The sequence below is a fragment of the Gossypium hirsutum genome, chromosome A01 (assembly GCF_007990345.1).
Source record: "Gossypium hirsutum isolate 1008001.06 chromosome A01, Gossypium_hirsutum_v2.1, whole genome shotgun sequence".
NCBI classification, from domain to species: domain Eukaryota; kingdom Viridiplantae; phylum Streptophyta; class Magnoliopsida; order Malvales; family Malvaceae; genus Gossypium; species Gossypium hirsutum.
This window is the reverse complement of record NC_053424.1, coordinates 4956736-4963888: the sequence shown is the minus strand read 5'-3', so window position 1 is coordinate 4963888 and position 7153 is coordinate 4956736. Positions and strand designations below refer to the sequence as shown.

Here is a 7153-nt window from a genome sequence, read left to right as displayed (position 1 = left end):
CGGAATTTTCTTCGGGTTTGTTCGGAGAAGGAGATGGATGCATGTTAAGATAAATGAATTTGTTAGAATGCAGTTACAGGAGAGCTGAGTTGTTAGCTAGTCTGTTAAGAGAAGTTGAGCCTATAAATACTCTAGATGAGCCTTATGTAAAACTAAGTTTGAAATCAGAATTTTAGAATAAGAACTTACACATTAAACCTTGCATTTCTTCACAGCATATTTCTTCTTAACTAGTTCTGATAACAGTATTTGAGCTAGTGAAGGCGCTTTGGCCTAATAAGGGTTCAAAATCCAATCCCCGGTTAAGCTAAGATTATGGCCATAATCAAGCCGATACTTCATTATTATATTTCTGGCCTTTACATGTGACTGCATATACGGAAATTAGGTTAAATGGAATGGATAATTTGCAGGGAAAACGGGCGCTGAAGGATTTCAATATTAAGGATGAAGCAGGCGGGGTTGGCAAACCAATTCTAAAGAATTTCACTGCAAATGTGTCAGATGGTACTTTGGAGATCCGTTTACAGTGGGCTGGAAAAGGGACAACATCTATTCCCGAGAGGGGAGTTTTCGGTCCTCTTATTTCTGCAATATCTATCTTTGATCCTGGTAGGTTGATAGCTAGAGTCTAATTCTCTCATATTAGTGGAAACGGCTTCTTCTTGTCCAACACCCTATTTAATGGATTTAGCACGTATAGTCATTATAGCTATGAAATTTCAAGGATCATACCAGTTGTATTCCTTAAGATTCTAGGAATATTTACTTAAGGGTGACTGTATGAACTAATTGCAATGTTTACTATACTTATGCCATCTCTTGCTTGCAAACTTCTATATAATTTTCTTCAATTCCAAGAGTGCCTTCTCATGTTCACTGATAACATTTATATACTATTCTTCAATTCCAGCTTATAAACCTCGAAAAGGTAGTGGGGGAGGTATCAGCGCAGCTGCAGAGGTTGGTATTGTGGCTGCTGCAATATTTGCTACTTTCCTGATTGTGGGCGGCATCCTTTGGTGGAGTGGATGCTTAAGACGGAGGAGTACATTGGAGCGAGGTATGTATAGGGAAAATAATATATTCTGTTACATTCGAAATTCATGAGACATGTAAGGATAGTACAATATACCTATCCACTGCCTATTTCACCATTTATGCACCAAATAGGTTAAGAATGCAGAGATGTTAGTCAGAAGCTATATTATAAAAATAAATGTTTCTTATGTATTTGGCTTTGGTTTTTCAACAGATCTAAAAGGTATAGAATTGCAAACTAGTTGCTTCACCCTAAGGCAAATTAAGGACTCAACAAACAACTTTGATGCTGCTAATAAGATTGGAGAAGGCGGTTTCGGTCCTGTTTACAAGGTATCTATCATGTGCTAGCTACATATTCATTGACCTATTACTTTGTTAATGAACCTGGTGTAAATGCAGGGCATTCTGGCAGATGGCACAGAAATTGCTGCCAAGCAGCTATCCGCTAGATCAAAGCAAGGAAATCGCGAGTTGCATGATTTCAGCTCTACAACATCCTCATCTAGTAAAGCTGTATGGATGTTGCATTGAAGGAAATCAACTGTTGCTTATATATGAGTACTTGGAAAACAATAGCCTTGCTCGTGCATTGTTCGGTAGGTCTCATTCACCTGATTGAATTTAACTCCATTTAGTATTATCGACACACGCGGATATGTAAGGACATGTTAGTAGCTGAGCTTCAATCTCTTGTATATTATCGTTATTGAAAGGTCCAGAAGAATTTCAGTTGACATTAGACTGGCCAACTAGACGGAAGATTTGCATTGGTATAGCAAGAGGTTTAGCTTATCTCCATGAAGAATCAAGGTTGAAGATTGTCCATAGAGACATTAAGGCCACCAATGTGTTGCTTGATAAGGATCTAAACCCTAAAATATCCGACTTTGGTTTGGCCAAGCTTGACGAAGAAGACAATACCCACATTAGCACCCGAATTGCTGGAACTTAGTAAGTCCCACTTCAGATTGCTTGTCATTGTTAGCATTTTAGAAGCTAGATTTGGTTTATCTTCTTAACTTTGCAGTGGCTATATGGCTCCCGAATATGCAATACATGGACGTTTAACTGATAAAGCAGATGTATATAGTTTTGGGATCGTGGCCCTTGAAATTGTTAGTGGCACGTGCAACACTAAACACGGTCGCTTAAAGGAATAATCTTTCTATCTCCTTGATTTGGTAACCCAACTCTCTTTGTTAATTTCATTATAAATCCATGTTGATATGTATATTGTCTTACCAACATTCACTGAAAGAGGCATGTTAAATGAAAAACCTGACAGTGATATCATTATTTTTGCAATTTCGGTTGATTTTCAATGTCGACATTTACTTGACCGTAATAACGTTCGTTGTGGCACTTAAATTGTGTGTTTCTAGGCTAATACGTTAAAGCAAAAGGGGAATTTGTTGGATTTAATTGATCCAAGGGTAGCCTCTCATTGTGACCCCGAAGAGGCAATGACAATGATCAATGTAGCTCTCGTATGCACAAATTCTACTGCGGCAGCAAGGCCATCCATGTCTACGGTGGTGAGCATCCTCAAAGGTAAGGCATCCTTTTCGAACATCATTACAAATTCAAGTATTTACGGAAGCGAGTTGAATCCCAAAAAATTATATGAAAACGTAGAAGAAAGTGATGTGGAAAACAACAGCCTGACAAAGAGAATGTTAGGGGATGGGCAATGGACTTCATCTTCAGATTTATATCCAGTAGGTTTGACATCTTCGTATTGGCAAAATAGCAATTCAACCTCAACAAATTAAGGAATACCATATCAGAAATTTAAACAAAAAATTGAAAAGCAACTAAAGGAATAGTGATATTACATTTGTTGAAAAATCTTCAAAATATGTATAGTTTTTCGATATTTGTAAATGAAAAATTATAAGTAAACATCACTAAATTATTAACAAATTCTCATAATTATTTAAATAGACATCTATTGTATAATTATGTATTGCTAAATATATGACTATCTATTTTTATAGTTATGACATAGGACAATCCTATAAATAGGAGTGAAATTTCATTTGCATGACACACAAAAACATAGAAATAATTTTTTTTCTATTCTTCCACCATCTTTTATATTCTTATATTGTTTTATAAAGAATTATTGTAAATTTTTTTATAGAAATTGATATTATTACTATTCTCCACTCAATGTTCAGTGGATTATTTTTGTCTATGCAAAATGTAGATAATTATTGAGCTTCATTATATTCTCGAGATTCATTTACTAATAACTCTTTTGTATATTATAATATAGGTGAGGTAAAATAAAACCTTAAAAAAAGGTGATATTAATACACACCATAAAACTATTAAGGTAGAATCAAAATATGTATATTTGAAATAAAACTCTATTCCATTTATCCAAAACACTGCTGAAGCTCAATATTTTATACATGATACAAGTCAGTTCATTCAGGCAATAACTACTTCGAAACTGACTAACAACTTTACCGGACTTATTAACTAAGTGAAGCTTTAACTGACTTAACTAACTAAATCAAAGCTTAGTCAATACCAACACATGCTCAATGCTATCTGCACACTCCAACAATGTGAGTTGGAATGCGCTTACATACATTTTTACTCCAATATAAAAATCAAACATTTGGGAATGATTCTGCTGAAAGTAATTATGTTTGTATTATTTAACCTAGTAATTTAAAAATTAATTAAAACTAAAATTAATTAATTAACGAATGATTCAAATAGATAATATATAAAAATAATTAAATATTAACTGATTGATTAAACAATATTCAACTAAGAATCCAACTACAATTCATTTAAAATTGTCAATCCAATTTTATGCAATTTATTTTCTTAGTTTTGTTGATACGTAGAAATTCTTAACTTATGTCAATGTATTTTTCGAGCATAAAAATAATTAACTCTATGTTGATTAATTGATTTTTTTAATTAAAATCACTATTATTGTATTAATTCACTCTATAGATTCCCTATTAGATTTGACTCTAATCCGGTAGATTTATGTCGTCCTACTTTTAGGATTGCATGAAACTTCATTCGACTATGCAAGATCTAATCAGAAGAAGTGTTTATTACTTATACACATCAAATATGGATTAAAACCCTATAAATATTATCCCAAGAACAATTCAAAATTTATAATCGAAAACAAAGAAATTAAGATTCTATTGTATAAAACTAGAAATCAAAGTTCATACAAGAAAAAAACACCAAAAATATAGTATAACTATTAAAATAAAAGAAACTCATAATAATTTCCTTCAAAATGTTTGGAGAATTGCTTCAAAATCAACTTTCAATATATCCGTTCTTTTGGGTAATTTTCATGCCACAACAAGACGACTTTTGTTTTCTCCTTTTTATTTCCTTACATATGCTTTCTTAAACTGTCAAAAACTTAAAAATCAAAGTTATATGCCCTGACTATACGCCTGTATAGTCTGACCGTGTGAAAATCTATTACCCATGTGTAGCCTCAACTGCTCCAATATATTAATTTTCACTTCTATTGCTCCTAAATACTCCATTAAATTCCAATATATAAATGTAAAATATTAACAATATATAATTCACAGTCAACACTACTTAAAAATGCAGTAAAAATAAACTCTTATCAACTTTCAATAATCATTGTCTGTAGCCTTACAATACTACAAATTCGAAATGATGAAGTTGATTTGGCTTTTAATAACTTAAGCTTTTAATATTTTAGTGTACACTGTAGATGGAAACCAGACACCGTTTTTCTTTTCTTTTCAATAACTTTATCAACATCCAATCATATAGGGACAACTATTTTTTATTTGGATAGTTATATTCTTTTAGTAAACTTTATTATTAAAATATCTATCTATTTAACTATTCACAACTCTTTAATAATGCAATTTTCCATTTCTATATATAACTTTGAATCACTTTTATTAGTTGTTAGAAATTTTATAAATATTTTAAGGTTAAAATATGCTTCAAGTCTTTGTACTTTTTGCATATATAAAATTTAATTTTTCTACTTTTATTTCAAAAAATTTAATTATTTTTATTTTTATTTAAAATGAAAATTAAATTGTTAATATAATGAAAATTGTTCTATTGGATTCAGGTCCATTACAACACAAATTTTTTTATTATATAATTATCAAGTGAGTAAATTTTTTTATTTCAAAATTATCGGACTAGCAAATTTAAGAGAATAAATTTAATGGTGCTAATAATTAGATTTGAATTTTGAAATTTGAAAAATAAAAAAAAATTCCAAATATACAAATAATACAAAATCTCAAATTAAATTTAACCTATTTTTAAAATTGTCCCAAAAATTTGCGGTCTTGATTTAGCCCATGTACATAGATCAAGTCTTGTCTATACTAGATTAATGGATATTTTTAAATATGTTTCATATATATTTAAAAATATATTTTTTATGTAGTTATAAAATAAATAAAAATGGTTAAATTAAATAAAATTTAAAAATTAACTTATAAGATTAAAAATTTATATTAAATAGCACGTATTGATATATAATTCTACATGTAGATATTGATTAAATTAAATTAAATCATATTAAAATTTTGATTAAAACCAAACTTAAACTACAGTTACCTTTATTTACAAGAGCTTTTTTTTTTTCAATTCAGAGAACATTATCGTACAAATCATTGAATGGAGTTGGGTTTCTGTTTACATCACCAAACAAAGTGGACCATGTTTCATAAATTCCACACGGCTTTCTATAGTGTTCCAAGTGAAAGAAACTTCCCAACTTACAAGCATTGACTTCTCTTGACTTTAAAAGTATTGACCCCGTCATATTTGCATAACGTGTGATCGGATTACAAAAATATTGATATGACAGTGTTTTGCGTCCACTAATAACCATATATGAGTTGTCACTATAAATTTTTTCGAGAAATTGAATTGAATTTGGATTAAATTTGTATGATATTAATACGATATTTGCTTGCTGAAATCCCAATATGATCTAATGATTTAAGTATTAAATTTTTGCACGGTTAACTAAAATTGGATTAATATTAATTGAATTAATTAATTTTTTAATCTTTTAATCGTTAATTAAATTAAATTTTTTTAAAAAAAACTAACTAAACTAAAATATTTCGGTTAACCGAAATTTATATATTTTTATTTTTTTTGTTAAAATAAGCATAAAACATATCAATAAATAAATTGATTGATAATGTTCATTTGATCGAATTAAAACTAAATATAATACGTATTATTAATTTTTAAGTTCAATTAATTCGGTTAATTATCGATTTCGAATCGAATTAACTAATAACCCAACTTTCAAAAATTCATTAATTGACTTCTGACCGAATTAGATCAGCAAACAAACTAATTAACCGAATTAAATCGATTCAATCAATTAATTCGATTTCAATTGAAATTTCAACATATCCACTGGTTCGATAATATTTATAAACGAGTATAGCATGGTGAATAAAAGTCTCGCCTTTTCTTTCTAAATAATGTTATATTTATTTAGTTTTAATAATTTAATTTTGTTCAATTTTAAAATATAAAACTTATTTATCTTTCTAAAAATATTCACTATTATATTACATATTATGTAATACAAAAATCATTTGGCAAAATTTTATTTTTTAAGATAAATATTTTTAGGCATAATCTCTTGTTTCGACTTGCAATTTTATCAAAAACAAAATTACATATTAACCATTCATTTAAAAATTTTTAGTCTTTAAACTTGTGTTGTTTATCAAATCACCCCAAAATAGATGAAAAAATTAGCGTTTGTTAACTTTGATTACATGACGTATACATGAGTTGCCATGTGGGTGTCATGTCAGTAATTAATTAATTTTTTAAAATTTAAAAGATTCAAATTTTAAAAAAAATATAAGAATTATAAAAAAATAATTTTTAATATTTTTAGTTTTTAAAAAATTTAATTAATTGCCAAGTTAAGAAAGATAATAAATGTTTATTTTTTCATCAATTTTGGAATGGTTTGACAAATAATATAAGTTTAAGGATTAAAAAACTAAAAATTTAAAAATACTTTTAAAATAATATTTATTACTTTGTAAAAATAATATTTATAACTCCATCAAAATCT

At 28.7% G+C, this 7153-nt stretch overlaps 1 pseudogene; it reads left to right on the top strand.

Moving 5' to 3' along the window:
* The first annotated feature begins 260 nt into the window (after positions 1-260).
* LOC107940620 (probable leucine-rich repeat receptor-like serine/threonine-protein kinase At3g14840) lies at positions 261-2962 on the top strand (annotated as a pseudogene).
* The last annotated feature ends 4191 nt before the right edge of the window (positions 2963-7153 follow it).